A 21,388-nucleotide genomic window follows, 5' to 3' on the forward strand; every position below is an offset into this window, starting at 1 on the left:
GTCCTTTTGGGAAAGCTTTCCCTTCCCCAAAAAGGAATCGTGATCTTTTCCCCAGGTTGCCGGCGAAGGGCAGCAAAGTCAGACCGGAGCGCCTCGTGCTCTCGACAGTTGTCTTTTCTCATTTTAACTCCAGGCTGACTTGTCCCCTTCCCGCGCAAAATTCTGATTTTTGTGTTTCTTTAACCCTGCGTTAATAAATCTTCCCTGAGGGGTGTGTGTATTAGAACAGCAGGCGATCGCGTCGACCTGCTCTGAAATTTGCTAAAGGGAAGGGTTTTCCGGCGCCGGGATGACATTCCGCTCCCGGGTAAAATCACGCCTGCGGTGCCTTCACTACTCCAACCTCTGTGTGGGAAGTTGCTGGGAAGGCGGCAGGTGCGCAGGGCCGCGCCCACGCAACAAACGGGGGCTTCCTGAGAAGGGAAAATGAGGCTCCAACGGCAGGGAGGCGGGTGTCTTGCTCTCTCCTTCTTGGACCGGGATTTCCCCTATAAAAGCAGCCGCAGTGGTTTCCCCCGGCTCCGAAATAAATTCTGAAGTAATCGCGTCGGTTTCTCTCCTGCCTTACGCACGTGAACGGTTCCCCAGATGCTGTGATGCTGCCACGTTTTGCACAGTTCTCCCAGCCTTAATTCTCTGCCGTCCCAAAGGACAGGAGCGCGCATTCGGGCTGTTAACTGGAGCAGTGTTTCCTAACCTTGGCAATTTTCGGAGAGGGGCGGCATATAAATCCAATAAATTGAATTGAATTGAATTTGGACTTCAACTCCCAGAATTCCCCAGCCAGCGAATCCTGGCTGGGGAATTCTGGGAGTTGAAGTCCAAATATCTTCAAGTTGCCAAGGTTGGGAAACATTGAACTAGAGAACAGACGCCAGCTCAGAAAAAGGGCGTCAGCGACTGATCATGATACACTTTCTTCGGATGGCGGGAATAGAAGATGCAGAGAAGGTGCCCTTATTTTAGATATGCTGGCTGGCGGCTTGAACCAAACAGTAGATCTGGTTCAGCTTCTTGCTGGAAACTCCTTGCTATTCGACCCCAGGTTATTTAGCATCTTCCAAATAGATTTGACTCCCAACTCTTATTACCTGAAGGTGTCCCATAAGTTTGGTCACTGGTGCTGATGGGGAGATAAAATTTTGGACAACACTGGTCACCAGTGTAGTTATTTGAAAGGGGGGGATCCTCAAAACATTCCTTTGAAGGTATAGGGTGGACCTTTGACACAATAAAAGCCACTCCTTATTGCATTGTAAGATCTGATATACAGGTGAAAGTTGAAAAATTAGAATATCGTGCAAACATTCATTTATTTCAGTAATGTAACTTAAAAGGTGAAACTTAATATATGAGAGACATTCATAAAATGCAGGGCAAGATAGTTCAAGCCGTGATTTGTCATAATTGTGATGATTATGGAGTACAACTCATGAAAACCCCAAATCCCCCATCTCATAAAATTATAATATTACATGCGCTCAATAAAAAAAGGATTGTACATAGAATATCAGACTTCTGACAAGTATAAGCATGCAAATGTACCCAATACTTCGTTTGGGCCCCTGTTGCAGCAATTACTGCCTCAATGTGGTGTGGCATGGAAGCTATCAGCCTGTGGCACTGCTGAGGTATAGTTATGGAAGATCAGGATGCTTCAATAGCGGCCTTCAGCTCTTCTGCATTGTTCAGTCTCATGTCTCTCATCTTTCTCTTGGCAATGCCCCATAGATTCTCTATGGAGTTCAGGTCAGGTGAGTTTGCTGGCCAATGAAGCACAGTAATCCCAAGGTCATTGAACCAGGTTTTGGCGCTTTGGGAAGTATGGGCAGTTGACATGTCCTGCTGGAAAATTTAAGTCAACATCCCCATAAAGCTCCAATGCAGATGGAAGCATGGAGTGCTCCAAGATCTCCTGGTAGATGGCCTTGGACTTAATGAAGCACAGTGGACAAATACCAGCAGATGACATGGCTCTACAAATCAGCACAGACTGTGGAAATCTTTGCATCTCATTTGGAAAACAATGACCAAGAGTATGGAGGAAGAGGCACACGCTGTAAGATGTTTGAGGTCCAGTGTAATGTTTCCACAGTCTGTATTGATTTGGGGAGCCATGTCATCTGCTCCTACTCAAAATCCAAGCATTGCAGTTTAGCACAGTCCTATCTGCCTAATGTGTTATACTTCTATGGGCCACCAAGGCTTTCTTTAGCTATATTGAGATTACCAATTAAGGAAGGTACCCTCAAGCTACCCAATTTCAAAAAATATAATTGAGCTTGTATTTTATAAGCCATTGATATGTAGACGAATAAATAAAACACTCCTTATGGATTGTGTAAGAAAGCTATTCTTTAGAAAATATGTTTTATTCCAAGAATGCTGGCAGTAGGAAAATTGGGGTCATATTGAAATATTCTTTATCCCGCCCTATTCTTTGGGTGGGAAATCTGCTCTGAAAATAGATGATAAAGTGTTGTACTTGAAAGTAGTCTAAACCAATTATTATGAAATGAATATCTGACTGAATTGAATTTGGATTTTCCATTTCACAACAATAGCCATATCTTTAAAGCATGGTTTAAAAATTCAATATGAGCCAGATGCATTGGCTACTTGATAAGCCTTATCAAGGCCACACTAACTAAAGAAGTAGATATGTGGAAGACCAAGGCAACTGGAAGACACAAAGCTAAGAAATACTAAGTGTTTGGTGTTCAGAAGAAAATCCCATAAGAGTGAAGATTGATGTTGCTTATATAATTCAATTGTTGTTCGGTTTCTAAGTCATGTCTGATTCTTTGTGAGCCTATGGACTATAGTAGTGCCTCTGTCTGCCCAATTTTATCTTCAGTGCACAATAACACTGTCTAATGCTCTCATTCTATGCCATCTCCTCCTTCTTTTTCCTTTAATCTTTCCCAACACTAGGGTCTTTTCCAATGAGTATACAATTGGATAAATGATATAAAACAAAAGTGTGTTGGGTTCTATGTTGGATGCTGGTTTTGGAGCTGCATCTCATCACTTTACCATTTTGTTTGCATGAGGACATCAAGTCTACGTCCTGCTTGCTATTCTATTTCTGTGAGTATTAACAAAACCTATACCCTTGGAAGTAATTGAAAATGTAATCTTTTTATTGTTTTTTAAAAGTATGGTTTGGATCTGGGAAATTGTCCCATACTTCTTCTCTTTGAAGCATCTCCAGAGTTATTTTTAAGTCAATGCCTGAGAGATTTTTAAACAATTTGATCTGCATTTAATAAGCAAGGTAAATAATAAATAATTTAATAATATGTAGATGCATAGGTGTGAGTGTAAACATCTTTGTGACAATGTAGAGATATAGGTGTGCATGTAAACATTCTTTTCCTTTTTACTCACAAAAATGTTTCATTCTCAAGTAATTTAATATACAAAAGACCCTCTACTCATTGAAGAATGGAAAGACAGTTGTAACTCCCATGGTGAAAATCAATTGAGTGAAATGCATGAAGTAAATCATATTCCACAATGCAAGGAAGTACAGACATTCTGCTTTAAAATGAAATGTTTTAGATAAGTGCTGTACTTACAAAGACAGAAGCAGTCAGTATTTTGAGTAATGATATTGTTCCCTTAAAGAAATTGGGGTCAGCCACAAATTATTCCTAGTGACTTTATGGTTGATATGACAGGATCTATTCTCTTGTTCACAGAATAAGAAGACTCAGCCTTTGGTCTGATGCTGCAGGCATTATCTTTTCTTAACTCTGATTAAATAGTGGCTATATTGCTAGAACAGTGCTTCTCAAATAGTGGGGCAGACCCCCCGGGGGTGGGGGAATGATGCCAGGGGGGATCGTGAATGGAGCATGCTTTTTTTTTGCTGCAAGGAGTAGGAGGTTTTTGCATTGAACAATAGCACACAGCACAGAGCAGGAGATATGAAGTGCAGATAGCAAACCCTTAAGAGACACCGTGGAAAAATATTTAACAGGGATGAAAAGAAAGTAGGAGAGAGATGGAGATAATGAGACAAAGATAAGTCTTCTAGAATGCTAAGACGAGGAAATATGACAAAGTGTATGCAGCGCTTGGCTTCACTCCCACCTCGTCTGGTGGGAGACGAGGAAAGACCGGTATATTTACTGTGTCTAATAATGTTGGCAGCGGACAGCATGAAGCCAAATAAATTAAGGCATCATTTAAACACATTACACTCCAATCACTCTGATAATCCATTTGAGGTTTTTCAACGAAAACATGCTGAATATACAAACAATTGTCTCAGCAGAGAATTTGGTGGGGGGGGATGTTTACTTCATGGAGGAGGTGTAAAAGAAAATAATTGAGAAGCATTGTGATAGAGAGCAATTTGACATGCAAACTTTTTACCAATGATGTTTGTGTTTACTGAAATTCTCCAAAGTGTTAGGAAAAATATATCCATTAAAAATTACTAAGTGTGATTTATTTTCTCTTATAAATTTGGCAGATGTTATTTGCTAGGAATATAATTTATAATGTCCCATGCCATTTAAACATTTGGAATACATGCATCCATAAAATTGTTTTAATAAATAAACATCTTCTTTGGAAGGCATTCCAGTAGAAATTAAGATCTGAGGCCACTTTTGATCACCCATTGTTCCAATAAAGGTGTTATACAATCTTTTCTTGATCATGGTGCTGCCCTAAGTTCTCTATCAACATTAGTCATCCATTCACTGGATCCATTTAAATATCTCTGGACAAAATTGGGGGGGGGGAGTTTTTACCAAATGTCTGTTTCTCTTTATATAAAGCCACCATCACCAAGTTCATTCAGAAGAATATTAGTATACCTGATCTGCCTTCATCCAGTAGCAAAAAAAGCATACTTCTTTTCATGACTTTTTCTTCTTTAGCGCAGATAGTCTTTTAATATTCCTGTAACTTATTAAAATCTCATCACCGGCTCAAGGTTGACTCAGCCTTCCATCCTTCCGAGGTGGGTAAAATGAGGACCCGGATTGTGGAGGCAATAGCCTAGCTCTGTTAAAAAGTGCTATTGCTAATATGTTGTAAGCCGCCCTGAGTCTAAAGAAAGGGCGGCATAAAAATCGAATAAATAAATAAATAAACAAACAAACAAACAAATAAATAAATAAATAAATAAATAAAATTAAAAATTTTCATGGTGGATATTATTTCCCATTGCTAACATCTATCCTTGACATTCTTGAGAAACAGCCAGGACTACTGTCTTTAAAAAAAAAAGGAATTGAATATACCTATTCTTATTCCTTTTCCTAACACAATTCTCTGGGCTAGCCTACTATATAACGGTATAATAAGTGGTTATCCTCAAGTACATTTGAATGAAACTTGGGTAAATCTTCACTATCTTTTACTAGTGAAGTAAGCGAACTTACTTCTTTTACAGTATAGTGAATCAGAAGTTGGGTTCCTGTTTAGATTGTCTAATGCAGAGGTCAGCAACCCACAGTACTGGAGCCTCATGTGCTCTGTCATTCTTCCGCTGCGGTTCCCTGTTACCTGTCGGTAAAAGGAAAAAACACCAGGCTAGGAGAAGATTCTGTGGTGGGGGAACCAGACTTTCAGTCGGCAGAGGAAAAAGGAGCTTCTGGTTAGGATTTTTGTGGCTCTTCGAGTGTTTAAGGTTGCCAAACCCTGGTCCAATGTATAAAAGGTTATCCAGCGTAACAAATTGGTTCAATTTTACTATTAGCCACTAAGTTATGGTAAACCCTGAAAAGCTATGCCATCTTGACAAAAAGTTAAGATAATGCAAAAGGGTTTTTAAAAAACCCTTATCTATAGGGTAAATAAACAGACAGGCATCTATAGAGTAAGAACCCCAAATGTCAAGCTACAGGCCCATAGACATGCAACTGAAGCATATCATTTCTATTCCATGACTCTGGTTGCTATCTTAACATTTTGGAATCCCCCTTCCTCCCCCAGACACACACTCTAGGACAGCTCTGTATTACAACTCCCTCTCTTTTTCTTTCAATTTCTACATAGTTGGTCCCTCCATCTCTCAAGATGCATTTTGGGATTCCTGTAAGCTTTTAAAAAATTGTTCACTTCTGTCCAGTTATCTACATTTCATGTTCCAGTGACATGCTTTCCAATTAAATTAAAATAGGATAGTTGGAGAAAAGAACTATATGTTTCAGTCAGCCACTCTTGCCTGTAATTAGCTTGCTGCCCTCTGGCAAGATGAAGAGTTCTGTCTTGTCACCAGGCCAAAGAAAGATTTACCAACCACCACAAATTGCAGTAGGAGGAGATCATGTTGGTCTCTCCAAGTAGCAAAAAATCTAAGCCCACTCTTGCTTCAAAATACATGAGTGTTTCCTACAATACCAGTGATCTAACAATGCTACGATAATGTGATAAATTAAAACACAGGTGTGTTCCTATGGTTCAGTCCAATTCTATAGAAAGATTGTAACTTGGTGACCTGGGTTGCTGGAACTGGCAGCGATCCAGGCCTGGCACACCCCTGAGCTGGTTCTCTCAGTGGTGCCATAGGCACCGCTATCTTTTTTTTGCTTCTGCACATGCGCAGAAGCCTTTTTTTATTACTGCACGAGTGCCTGTGTGAAGTGCGTGTGGGGTGCATGCCTGAGCAAACTGGCAGTAACACAATCCAGAACCCACCCCTGAATTTAAAAAAATTATGTACTAAAATATATAGGAAAATGAGTTTTAGGAGATTTCTCCTGTTTATTAGCTGTGGCATCTTAAATGTGCCAATATCTTTTCTACCCTTTTCCACTCTTAATTTCACCAAGCAGTTCCAAACCATGTATTAACCCAGGGGAGTTTAGAAAGTATATTATTACAGTTGATGCTTTGGGGAAATTATCTCATTTTCTTTATTATATGGTATATACAGTAGGCAGAGTGAAAAACAGGGCTTCAGGTTTTTATTGACATGATTATAGAGTTTTCAGAAAAAGAACATGGACATTTTCAGATAGTCACATTTTTAATCATGAAAAAAATAAAATAAAATGAGTTGCTTAAAGATTTCCTGCTGGAAACTAATTTATCTAAGAAGAAATCTAGCTAAGCTTTTGGTGATAGTTATTTGTTAGCCCTTAGATCAAAATGCCCTCTTAGGTATAACCTTAATTCTCATATATAGAAGTAAATTCTGAACATATGAGCATTTACAGTACTTTCAAATAAGTATCTTTTTGCATTAGACTACTACTATTTTTTATGGAAGAATAAAAATTTCGGACTAATATAAGATATAACTTTTATAATTACTTTTGGAATAAACTTGAAAATAGAATGAAACATCATTAAGCAACCTTTTATCTTTCCTTTATTAAAAATGACCCACCTTTGGCAAGAAAAAAAGATTCATAACATGAATGAATTATTTTCTGATTTCTGTAAGGAATTTTTAAAAATCTCTCATGCTGTTGAAAGAGGGGGGGAAGTTTCTAAGGCTGCCTATTTATCTTTCTTCCAATACCTAGAATGATTAAAATGGGCTATTTGGAATTTGTACATTGGGAATAAGGTAAAACTCTTTTCTTTAATGCATTTCTATAACCATCTCATTTGTTTGCTGTTTTCACTTCTAAAAATATATCACATAGACTATAGGCACTTCTACAAACAATCTTAACATTAATTAATGTTTGCAGAATCATGGGATTATTCTGCACATTTAGAAGGCATACAATTGAGAAACCTGCAGCTGGATGACTAATCCTGGATCAATAAGGATGTGAAAATACTGGAACTACACCACTCTTATTGCCCATTATAATTTTATTTCAGTGACATTTTGTCCAACTCTGAATACACAAGCACGGAGCTTTTCAGAGAAGGGCCTTAAAAACAATATAGGCTTTCTGAAGCCCTTCCTGTTGCTCTTTGAAATGATTACAATAAACAACATCTATAATACAAATAACAATGATTTAAAAATGTATGACAACACAGTTAATTATTAAATTCATAGAGAAATGGGAAAGTCAAAGGATTTATTCATTAATGATGGATGATAGAACTTTCCCTTTGCATATTACTGTACAAGTGGAATTTGCAAACAAAATGTTCCAGTTATACTGGAAGATGCCAGTTGCCAACTCTATCTATTCCCAGAATATCTTAGCCTTTCTAAAGTGTCAAGGAAGAAGGGTTTTTTTAAACATGGGAGAAAGAATTTTGTGAGCTACCAGTGGTCAGAATGAGAGACTAGGGCCTTTCTGATTTGCACACAATAAGCTTTATCAGGATCCATTAAAAAAAACATTTTCTCGATGACTATCTACCTCTGGTGGGAAGAGTTAATTAGAAGAAGGTCTCTGAAGACTTCCAGTGAGTACACGTGAAAGATAAATAATTTGACCAATTTACTGTTTTAAATATAAAAAGACAGCAGTTCAATTTTAATTTGTATTGACTATTTCTTAAATGGATAACTAACATTTTCTTCTAAGAGGTTCAGTGAGATATACATCGTGAGTGGGTCCTCATTTTGTACTTCACAAGATGTGAATAAAATTGAGGAAAGAGATAATGATTGGCCATAACCCAGTGGGAACTCTAACCTTTAGTGATAGTCCTTGACATTCAACCACAGTTGAACCCAAATTTTTGTTGCTAATTGAGGCATTCGCTAGGTGAGTTTTGCCCCATTTTACTACCTTTCTTGCCACAGTTGTTAAGTGAATCACTGTAGTTGTTAAGATAATAACACAATTAAGTGAATCTGCCTTCCCCATTGACAGGCTGGCAAAAGGTCACAAAAGACGCTTCCATGACCTCAGGACACTGCAATCATCATAAATACAAGCCAGTTGCCAAGTATCTGAATTTTAATCACATCATTATGGGGATGCTGAAGTAGTTTTAAATGTTAAAAATAGTCATAAGTCACTTTTTTCAATGATGCTTCTAAATGAACTGTTGTAAGTCGAAGACTACCTGTATCATAAATTGGCATTCTTAACTTGGACTTTAAAAGAAGCTGGGAACTATAAAAGCTACCAAAATACAACAGCAATATGACAAAATGCATTAAATCCACTTAATCATCATGAGCCCTGTTCCAGAGGGCTTCCTATCCTTTAGCCCAAGATATGGAATCTGTAGTACTTGAGCTTTTGCTAAACCTTATTTCTCAATATCTCGAGACATTGTGTTCAGTAGTAATAAATGTTGGGAACTATTGATCCATCAGATAGAAAGAATGAGAACAGAAACAAGTGAAATAGGCTTGTTATACTTAACAGTTATTTAAATTTAGTGTTTGGATTCTGTGACCCACTGTGCAAATTTACTGAAAATAGTTTTGCTTTCTTCATTTGTTTCTTAGCACATGAAATTATAGTTCGGCTCTATATTAGACCAGGGTAAATATTATTGCTCAGAAAATAATGAATGTAGGGTTTGAAATAAAATAAATAATCTACCTCCAATTTTGTGCTGCTGTTGTGATGTTATGTTGCTTTGAAGTTTGATTTAAGAATATCTGATGTTGCCATTCATGGGGAAAAAAGCAATCTAAGAAGGGAGGAATAAAAGATGAGACGCTAATCATTTATGATTTATATTGACAGTAGCTACTTAACAGATCCATTTCCAGCTTAAGAGAACAAAGAGGAAATCTAAAATTGCACAGGAAATGATTAAATATTTACACTATGATCTCCATAAAAGGGGATTCAGATAACTTCAATGGGAAGTATCTGAATGGAAATGTAAATAAACTATTCATTCTTAAATATTATCCTCATAATGGAAGGGAACAGTTTATTGCTGGAGTCAAGAGAAATATTATCAGCAAATAGTGGGTTAGAGTTTCATTATGTTATCTCTTTGTCTCTGCAGCTCTGAACAGGGTTTCGGAAAAGAGTTCATATTCCATACATACTATTTTAATCCTTTGGACATTTTATTTTTTTATTTTCAGAAGTGCACAAAAGGAGTAAAAAATAAAAACAAAAATTAATAAAAGAGGTGTTAGAGGAAATCGGGAAATTAGGGGAAATTTTAAAATGGTATCAATATCAATCATTTTATATCTTTATATCTATCCTCTCAAACTATACTTACATCCAAGCACTAATTCATCATAGGCTTTATACTCATCTCTCTCTTTCATGATCACCACTATTCCATTTCTCCACATCATTCTCAATATTTCTCTTCCTTTCAACATATTCATTTTTTGTCTTAATGTATTTGCTTTACAGCTCAGATGTCCTTCATATTCTCCAAGGGACCAAACTATGTCAAGTTTGTTATAGGTTATTTGCCTTGTATTCAGTCTATATCCATTCAGTATCAATTTTTTCTTGTTTTATAATGCATAGTTCTTAAATAATCCTTTTTCATTATGTTTACATTACATTATGCTTTTGATATAGCCACCTCTCTCTTTCACAAGACAATATAAATTATTATAAGTCATTTTCATTTATTTTGACAAACATCCATTACTTGCATATATACTGCCCACTATCTTTCTACTTGCATTTGTGTGTCTTGAAATTTCATTGTTTCCCCATCTTCAGCAAATATTCTATTCAGAGAGTAATGGGTTTGCTATAATTGGTTACCTTTTACATATAACTTGTTTTTATTCACCCCATCAGACATAACCATCTTGGCATGTGATGATTTTTTATATCCATACTCTTTTAATATTATATCAAAACTAACATTCACTGCAGAGCATTATGCTACTGTATAATCTAGAATTATGCATGTACATCCTAACATATGTCCTATAACATTCCCAACCAAAGTCTAACATCCCCAAGCATTTTTCCATTTAGGAATGTAATAGCGACTGAAGCTTAGAATCTGAGGAAACAGTGAATTTGAAAAACATCTCCAAGTTGTGTATCAGCTCCTTCTTGGAAAGTATAAAAAGAACAAAGAAATGTCCTGCTTCTCCAGAACTGTATACTTTGTCTGGATTCAATTCATTTATTTTTCTCCATTCAATTCTTAGGCAGGTAGGCATTCAAGGGAGCCATGACATTACCTGAACATATTACAGAGCAATGAGTCTGAGTGTTGCCTGCATAAATAGTATCACTTCCAGATTTACTGATGATCTCATCAGCAATTCCAGGCAGATAGTGAAAGACTCGAGTCTTCAGGGATACCACATAATAGCTCCCATGCTAAAGAGCAACTGTTTCCAAGCAATTGAATCTAAAATTTACCTGTGAGGTAGGAGTGGAAAAAGCAGTGCCTCTTATTCTCAAATCCCCCAGGTGATTTAGAAATACAGACCAAAAGCGGCCAAGAATTTGAGAAGAATCCATAGAATTCCACTATTTCTGTTAATCTACAAACACCCATCAGGCCAACCAGTGAAATTCCAATTCATAGCCTGCAATTTCCCCAAAGAAAGAAAACAGAAATGTAGAGTCACACATTTTATTAGCATATTAGAAACAAATATCTGCGGGGAAGATATGGACTGCTACATGCTTTCTTCTCTCCTAAATATTCTGGGATGGCCATATTTTTTCCAGTGAAGGGCTACCAAAATTTTTATTACCACACTGTGGGCATGGCTTATGCAGGACGCCCTGCATTTTATTTCAACATCTTTCAGTGCAAATTGGGTGCTCTGGGGTGGAGCTCCATTTTTGCTACACCACTGCATTCTCCCACGTCTGGGCAGTAGCCCACCCCTGATTTTGTCCCATGAAAAAAGTACTCTACCTACTTTGTGTTTGATTGGTTTCCCAGACTCAAAAGTATAGAGTTAAAAATGTGCAAAACTAGTGAATTCCTTTTTATTCTATAATGCATTTTAAATGTAGCTTCACAAATGGTTTTAATATGATTGCAGTTATTTAAAGTTATACATCTGTAGTCATTGGATAATGTTAACTAGGTTTCCAATATAGCTTGATTTCTTTTTAACCTTTTTTAATTAGTTATTTTGAATAGCATTTTATTTGAAATGTCTGTTGGTTTCCTGTGAAGTGCCCTGTTTTGAAATTAATGCCAAGCTATTTAAATACTGCTTTAGCCAAACTCCCACAGAGTGGGTGAAATAATCCTACATACAAATAATTAGTCAGTAACCAATTTGACTACCTTAATTTCTATGCAGTTGTCGATTAACAAAATCACAGGCGAAGGCAGCACAACATGTTTTGTCACACTAATTGCCAAGACCTTCTATTCTTGTTAAAAGCAGTCCTTGACACATTTGATGCAGTCTTTGAGATGACAGATGCATACACTGCAAACATCCATAATTTAGCAAAAAGATACTTTTGCAACAGATATGACCATCTATTTTCTTTAGCTATATTTTTTACCTTGTGTGGCTATAATCCTGGACAATCACAAATTGGAACATTAAGGTAATGTTATTTTGACAGTTTTATTGAACTTGATCGTCTAACTATACAGACAATCACAAATTGGAACATTAAGGTAAAGTTATTTTGACAGTTTTATTGAACTTGATCGTCTAACTATACAGACAAACCAGTTTTAAATAAAAACATTTTTGTTATGTATGATATTGTGAGAGCCAAATTGATATAGTGGTTAAGGTATCAAGCTAGAAACTGGGAGACTGTGAGTTCTAATCCCACTTTAGGGATACCGACCCTGGGTGACTTTGGGCCAGTTACTTTATTTCAGCCCTGAGAAAAAGCCAAGGGTAAACTACTTCCAAAATCTTACCAAGAAAACTGCAAAGACTTGTCAGGAAGTTGCCAGAAGTAATGAACCAGACTTAAAAGGATACATGTGCAAGAAAAAATGATGAGTAAAATAAAGAATAATTATTAATATCCTTTCTGATTGCACACACAGTTCTCTACTGTGATATCATTCCCAATCTTAACTTTAATATACAGTGGTACCTCTGCTTAAGAACTTAATTAGTTCCGTGACCAGCTTCTTAAGTAGAAAAGTTTGTAAGTAAAAGCATTTTTTCACATAGGAATCAAAGTAAAAGCAAATAATGCGTGCAAACCCATTAGGAAAGAAATAAAAGTTCAAAATTTGGGCGAGAGGAGGAGGAGGAAGAAGAGGAGGACAGTCGCTGCTGAAGGAAGAAGGTGAGGTGAGGGGAATCAAAAAAATCAAAAGCTTTAAGGCTTAAAAAAGAGACACTTGGAGGCAGCGAGGAGGAGCATGTGCCTCCCATATACCAGGCACAAGCCTGCCTCCCATACACTGCACCAGAGAGAGAAACCCAGGTGGGTGAGAGGGGGGAACCTCCTGCTCCTTTGACCGAAAGGCAGCGGCTGCAGACGCTGCTGCTGCTGCTCCTTCCTCTTCCTTCCAATGCTGAAGGGCTCCCCTCTCCTCTTGCTCGCTCGCTTTGTAGCCGGCGCCTTTCCTTCACTGTGGTGACTCCTTGGTTTGACCAAAGCCAAGTTGATCCGGTCGGGGCAAAGCGCCTCCTTTTGCCTTTCCGCACCCATGGGAGGCTGCGTGAGGGAGTCACCACAGCAAAGGGAGTCTCCAAACGCCCAGAGAAAGGAAAATGTTTCATTCACTCTGGACTGCCAAAGCCTCCTTAAGCGCCACCGAAAGGCTCCTCTGGCAGCCCAGAGAAGCCTGAGATGGCTAGGATTAAAGGGGGAATGGCAGGAAACTGGCCAGGTCTTCATGCCACTCTCAAATTTCCTGGGAAATTTTTCTGGGCTCGGGGTCTTAAGTAGAAAATGGTTCTTAAGAAGAGGCAAAAAAAATATTGAACACCCGGTTCTTATCTAGAAAGGTTCTTAAATAGAGGTGTTCTTAGATAGAGGTACCACTGTATTTAAAACTGGATGCTATCTGAAACTAATTTCACTTATTCATTTAACCCTGGGATATTTACTAGACAATGTTATCCACAAAGAAGAGGGAGTCTAGCTATTCTCCAAAGTACTGAAGGCAGGACTGGATGGAAAGCAGTGAATGGATGGAAACTAATCAAGGAGAGAAACAACCTGGAACCAAGAAAAAAATTCTGAAAGTTAGAACAATTAATCAGTGGAACAACTTGCCTCCAGAAGTTGTGAATGCTCTAACACTGGAAATATTTAAGAAGAGATTGGACAACCGTTTGTCTGAAATGGTCTAAGGCAATGATGGCAAACCTTTTTTTACTCGGGTGCCAAAAGGCTATGTGCATGGGCAATGGTGCATGTGTGTGCCTGCCCACACACACGCCCATAATACAGTACCTTCCCCCCACACATGCATGCACAACCCCCCTGCATTACCTACCCACATGTGTGCAGGATGAGTTAAGATATCTGGATATCTACTCTCTAGAATTTTCCAGGGAATAGTCATTGGGGTAGAGTAGTAAAGAGTAGTTTGGTAAGATTCTGTCTACTAGATATAAACAAATTGTCAACTAGTGAAGCTTTCCTGACCTGCTCCTGAGTTGTCATAGGCTGAAGGATGGGAAATCATGCCTTGCAGCTGTACTGATGAATTCACACTTCAGTCAAAATAAAACACATCTTAGTTGGCCAAAGTCAAGGCCATTTCCACAGAGACCTGCAACGGCCGGAGGGAGTGATTTCTACAACCCATGAAATTGGTTTGCTGGTGAATGTGATAGGTGACACACCTTGGTGGGGGAAGCAACACGGTCAGAGGCAAGGTATGAGCTGGGTGAAGTCAAAACTGGCTTCACTTAGGTCATGCTGAAATGGCACTCCTAATAAACAACTGGAATTTTCTTGCATAATGGGTTGAGGCTTCTGATTTTATTAGGGCATTGGTAAGAACCATGACACAAGTTAAAAACTGAACTTTGGTTGTGTTTCAGCTTCTAGCTGAGATACAGAATAACCTGTTGAATCTTTTTTTTTTTAAACCAATATTTTTTTTCTTCAGACTGTGATAGGAGTTGGATAAAGAATCTTTCTCTATCTTACTCTTTAAAAAGCAATAGTTTTTGCCAAGATTGTTAATGAATTTTGGGGATCTTGGGGAGGGTAAGAATATTGTTGTGTCCTCTTTCTATTTGTCAAGGTGTTCTATTATGCTGCAGGTCATACTGGATTTTTGTAGTAGGAAAAATGCATGTCTCTATTGTACTGATTTCAGTGAAATTATCTATTTCTCCTACACTTGGCATTAGTTTGAAAAAAACCACTAAATACTTACTGCAGAGTGAGTCAACTTGTAGCAGTTTCCATTATTGAAAAGGTACTTTACAAATGTAGAGACAAATGTCTGCGTATAGAAAGCCAAGGTACCAAATCAAAAACTGCAGCAAATCCAGTTTTTGCCTGGGGCTTAAAATGACTAGGAGAAATAGATTCAATGCTAGTAATTTTCCAGAACTCTTCCCTGGTACTAAGAGGGATGAAGCAAGACTACAAGATCAGCAAAGCTTGTACAAGGCTTTAATTTAGTTTCAAAGAAGTAGGTGAACTATAGCAATCTGAGCCATAAATGACAATTTTTTTCAAAAGAAGTAGAAAATTCCTATACTTACTCATTTTAGAAAACAATGCTAATCTCATCTGACAGTGAAGATAACTATTTTGGTATCCATCAAGTCCAGACTTAGAACATCCATTAATGTCAGGATTGCTATCCAGCTTTACCAGCCATGCTTCACCAGATGCTAACCTGCCATTGGCGGTAGATCAAGGGAAAGCTGTGGGGAGGAGAGAGAAATAGAGAAAGGGGGGAAATGACACCACTCTTTATACTGTCCTGTGAGAATGATCGCCTGCTCTAAGGTCAAGCATCCGGGAAAGGAATAAAACACCTTCTAGTCTGCCAGGACAGGGACTATTACCAAAACAATTTATTTGAATGCAATTGGACACTTTGAAATAATTAGAGAAGGGGTGGAGGTTGGGAAAAGAGAAAATGAACCATGTACATGGAAAACCCCAGTTCTGACTTTGCTACACTAACTACTTGGTTTTAGTAAAGAGTACTTTTGCTAATTGTGGCATTGAGAGTCTTTCTTTTCTAAGGCTAAGTTTGGATGGCTGACAATTAAATTATATTCCTATTATAAGGTAATGTCAGACCCATCAGATAGATCAGATCTGGAATCAGCACCACAGGAAGGCGCTCAATCGACTTTTAGGCAGAATGGCAGAATCTAACAACTCTAATTGTTCCCTACTGTCTCCTTTTCTTAAACCCATGCGAATTAGGGAAGTATCTGAATCAATTGCATTAACTTTCTGCTTGCTTTAGACTTAAGCTTTGCTCTTCCCATCATAACTTTGGTAAAAGATCAGGCCCATCTCTGACAAGTTCATCGTCCTTACTCTCTGTGGGTAAGAACTATAAGAGTCTGATGGAATAACTCAAAATTGACTTTTAATGTTTTCTTGGAAGAAAATGCAAAAGTAATCCCACTTGGCTAAATTGAAGATCAAGTTTGATTAAAACACCAAGGTCATACTTCATACTTAAATCAAGAGTCACTTCTCTCTCTGTTTTTCTCTTTCCTCTCATTCTCTGCCTCAACCATTTTCTCATTTCTCTTTTTTCTCCCCTTTTTTCTATTATTTCTGTCTCTCTCTCTCTTCTCTCTCTCTCTCTTGCTTTCTCTCCTCTCTCTCTCTCTTGCTTTCTTTCTCTCTCTTTCTCTCTTTCCCCCTCTTTCTCTTTCTCTTCTCACTTTTGCTCTCTTCCTTTCTTCTCCGGAGGCCGGGGAAGGTTTTTCTTATATTGAATGTTCTGGGCGGGCTTTCCAGAAGCGCTCCGGCTGTGAGAGGGTTTTCTCCAAGCGCTTCAGGAATGCCTGCCCCACTTTTCCTGCAGCCCCTTCACTGACAGCCCAGGACAAAAGCGCTCCCAGCGAAGGGGCTGCAACTCGAGAGAGGTGGGGAGGGCATTCCCAGAGCGCTCAGAGAAAACCCTCTTGTAGCCCCTTCACTAGCAGCTGGAGAAGGAGGAGGAGAAGCCACAGTCGCCACTGTAGCCACTGCTGCAGGCAGAGCTGCGCCCCAAGGCTGGAGGTGGAGGAGGAGAAAGCCAGAGAGGGGGCAGATCGGGCGGGTGGGGGGCAGCGGCGAGAGGCCGAGGCACCAGGGCAGTGTGGGGGCAGCCATGACTCCCTTTCCTTCCACCTATGTCTACTGCCGGTGCCTCCCCACCCCCCTCCCCCCGTGGGCTGGCAGGGGGATGGGGAACACGCACTGACGTGGCCCCTGACATTTAAAGTAACCTTTGCTGGCCTCCGCACTTTCATCGCTCCCCGCCCCCAACTCCTATGCCTGGTTCCTTGCACAGCCTTGCAAAAGGGTACACGGGGGTTATTTTTGGGCACGCAGCCGAGTGGCCACGTGCCTTAGAGGGAACATTGATCACATCTATGCCCACTGTAGTATCAAGATTAGTTTTATATATTTTAACATGAATAGGGTCCTTTTTTGACTTCATAAAAGTTAAGGAGCAACATATCCTCTGTATCTATATATGTAAAAAAAAAGTCTTGTAAAGGAACTTCTTTCTTCAAAAGAAAGCAGCATTTTGCAGTTACAATAAACATATTGAAATTGAAGAAAACACTTGCCCAAAGCTTCCATAGCTCTCAAATAGGAGTGTATTTTATTAAAATCAAGACACAATTATTAGATGACTTTACCAGCCAATAAAATCAAGTTTTAATGTGTGGTCCATTATTTTAATATATAGCTTTGATTAACTTACTTATTATATTGAGTCATTTCTTCCTTTACTAAGAAATTTGTCACAAGTAGAGCAAGATGCCAAAATGTGTAGGTGTATTATCATCAATAAGCAAGGAAAAACCAAAATATGCTTTTCATGGCCTTGGAGTATACCACCTTACATATTTCTACTTCAGCTGTCAAAAAATTAAAAGATCATCTATGAACTTACAATTAAATGAAAGACTGTTCTCACTTTAGACAACTCTCTTGGATAATCTGTGATTATACAAAATGCAAAATGTTAATATACATTCCATTTGTTAAACAGGTGTAAACAATGGGCCTTTTAAGTCAAACAATGAGTCAACTTAAATTGCCTTGCCTCAGAATGGAGATTAATGTTATTGTTATTTATATTGTTGAAGTGTGTTGTTAATACAGGTAGTCCTCGATCACAATTGAGCCCAACATTTCTGTTGCTAAGTGAGATATTTATTGAGTTTTGCTCTATTTCACGACCTTTCTTGCCACAGTTGCTAAGTGAATTACTGCAATTGTTAAATTAATAAAACACTTGTTAAATGAATTGGCTTTCCCATTGGAAAGAAGGTCGCAAAAGGTGATCACCTCACCCCAGGACATTGCAACTATTAGAAACATTTAACCATGGAGATGCTGCAAATGTCATAAGTCAGGCCTGAGTTCTACTTACCTTCCCTACTGATTCGCATCACATCAGAAGTGCTGGGTGGTCATATGAATGGGTGGGCGTGGCCAACTCGATATCACTTACATGACGGAGCACCTCGTCTGGCCTCCCCTTGCCCCTCCCCTACCAGCCAGTCCTTGCCTGCCAGGTTATGGCAAGAGAGGAAGCTTTTTCAAAGTCATCTTCTTGCTACTAGCCAATAAAATGAGATTTTGCTAGCAGAAGACCAGAAGATAAATTCTCTTCACTGTCAGATGAGATTAGCATTGTTTTCTAAAATGAGTAAGTATAGGAATTTTCTACTTCTTTTGAAAAAATGGCATTTATGGCTCAGATCACTATAGTTTACCTACTTCTTTGGGACTAAATCAAAGCCTTGTACAAGCTTTGCTGATCTTGTAGTCCTGCTTCATCCCTCTTAGTACCAGGGAAGAGTTCTGGAAAATTACTAGCATTGAATCTATTTTATGTCTCCTAGTCATTTTAAGCCCCGGGCAAAAATTGCTGCAGTTTTTGATTTGGTACCTTGACATTCTATACACAGACATTTGTCTCTACATTCGTAAAGTACCTTTTCAATAATGGAAACTGCTACAAGTTGACTCACTCTGCAGTAAGTATTTAGTGGTTTCTTTCAAACTGATGCCAAGTGTAGGAGAAATAGATAATTTCACTGAAATCAGTACAATAGAGACATGCATTTTTCCTACCACAAAAATCCAGTATGACCTGCAGCATAATAGAACACCTTGACAAATAGAAAGAGGACATAAAAATATTCTTACGCTCCCCAAAATTCATCAACAATCTTGGCAAAAACTATTGCTTTTTAAAGAGTAAAATAGAGAAAATTCTTTATCCAACTCCTATCACAGTCTGAAGGAAAAAAAATACTGCAGTGAGACCAAGGATGGGTTCTAAATCCCATTGCTACGAGTTCTTGCATGCATGCTTACTAGCACAACACTTCTGCACATGTGCGGAAGTGTTTGGGGCGGGTGAGTGGAGCCTTCTGCCATGACCACTACTGATTCATAGAATCGAACTGTACTGGTAGCAACCCACCGCTGAGTGAGTCATACCATTTCTTTGTAGTCTGGATCTTCAGTCCAAATGGTTCTCCCACACATTTCACTTTAGTTTGATGGCATTTTACATGACAATGATCAAGATTGTAGAAATGGTATATGGTAAAGATACATGACACTGTAGAAAGTAGTCCACATTCAAATACATATACTACAACTTTTGCAATGGAATGCTATAAAACAGCAGAAAACACAGGGCTTATATTATATTGTTTTATAATTTCTTAGAGAAAAAGCAGCTACAACAGTTTCTGCAAATGTGGTCAGTTTATACATGGATAAGTTCCTAGACATAAATATAGTGATGATTAGTGAACATTTCAGGTACTCATATGGCTGGTATAAGAAATAGTTCACCTACAAAATAAACCTTCAACAAAATTATTTAAAATTAATTGAATCCAAATACCACATACTATACAAATTAGAATCATTGAACAGTGTGGTGGACTAAAGGTGAATTCTCACCTCACAATCAGGGTGTTATGAGTAGGTAGCGGTACATATTTCTCTCTTTGGGCACAATGAGTACTGGTACATGTCTCATAATTTTTAAACTGAGCAATGAATATTTCTAAAAAAAATACTTGATAATTAAAATTGTTAAATAGGATTAAATAAAAACTGAAAATTAATTCATCTGAGGTTATGAATACACTGGGGGAAAAGCTTTTTTTAGTACTCATGCCATCTGTTATAAAGTAGAAGGAAAATTAAATAATATTTTAAATAATTAAAACATTCTGTATATATTATTTTTGCTTTTGGTCTCAAAAGTCATTACATAAAGCAACTAGCTAACATTAGAAACAATTTCAGTTTTTAATTAAGAGAATTATTAATGAATTCCTCTTTCTTTAATTGCTATCTTATACTCTGCTCTTTTTAAAATTGTGTTTTGTAATTAGAGATGGTTTTCCTTTTGCTTTTATTTTAACATATTCAAGATTTGGGAAGATTTTAACTGCATGTTAAAACATGTGATGAAGATATTCAGTCACAATATTCATATTGAGATTTTTATTTATGTCGCCTTAATTACTCTCTTATGACTTCTTATGATTTCCCTAACTTAATCTAGTGAGGCTAAGCATCGATTTAATTTTTTGCCTTGTATTTTAAATATGATATTGATTTCTGAAATATATGTCACTCTGATTTGATGGTCATATAAATTGTTGTATCATTATTACCTCCCCGTCTTGTACTACTTATATGTCATTAGTGAAACACTTGCTTTCCCCATTTAACCCATAATATGGTCCATAAATAAATCCTATTTGCATGTTTTCACTCATGTGCAAGCTGTTCACATTCCTAGCATGATTCCAAATGTCTGCAAAAGTAGTTATGACCAGTGACTTATTGAAAGAGGGGGGGAGAGAGAGAGAGAGAGAGAGAAGCAAACAAACAAGAAGAAAAGCTTTCATAATTGCAAATATTTATGTTTCACTTTCAGCTATATCATATGTAATGAATATAAGCGGCAGAATCTTCTGAATTGACATCACACATATAGTGGATGCTGCTAATTATTTGTTAAACTCTTGTGAAAGTGAAAGGACTGCAAAGTTGTTTTTCTGAACAGTTCATAAAGGTAAAAAATAAAGGTTTCCCCTGCTCAGCTGCATTTGATTCTAGGGATCAGTGCTCATTTTAGTTTCTTAGCCAAGGGAACCAACAATTTCCAAAGATGCTTCTGTGGTCATGTGACCAGCATGATTATATGCTATGGCATTCAGAATGCTGTTACTTTCCCACCTATTTATCTACTTGCATTTGCATGCTTTCAAACTGCTAGGTTGGAAGAGCTGGGGCAAGAACGGGAGTTCACTCTGTCAGGTGGTACTTGGGTCCTGAATGGCCAACTTTAAGTCAACAAGCCCAGCATCTTAACTGCAAATGTCATACTGGAACAATATAACTTTTTCCACAATTCTTTTCAGCAATAACATTTAATCCCATAAAATGAATCTGAA

This window comes from Erythrolamprus reginae, chromosome 6 (genome assembly GCF_031021105.1).
Source record: "Erythrolamprus reginae isolate rEryReg1 chromosome 6, rEryReg1.hap1, whole genome shotgun sequence".
Taxonomy (NCBI): domain Eukaryota; kingdom Metazoa; phylum Chordata; class Lepidosauria; order Squamata; family Dipsadidae; genus Erythrolamprus; species Erythrolamprus reginae.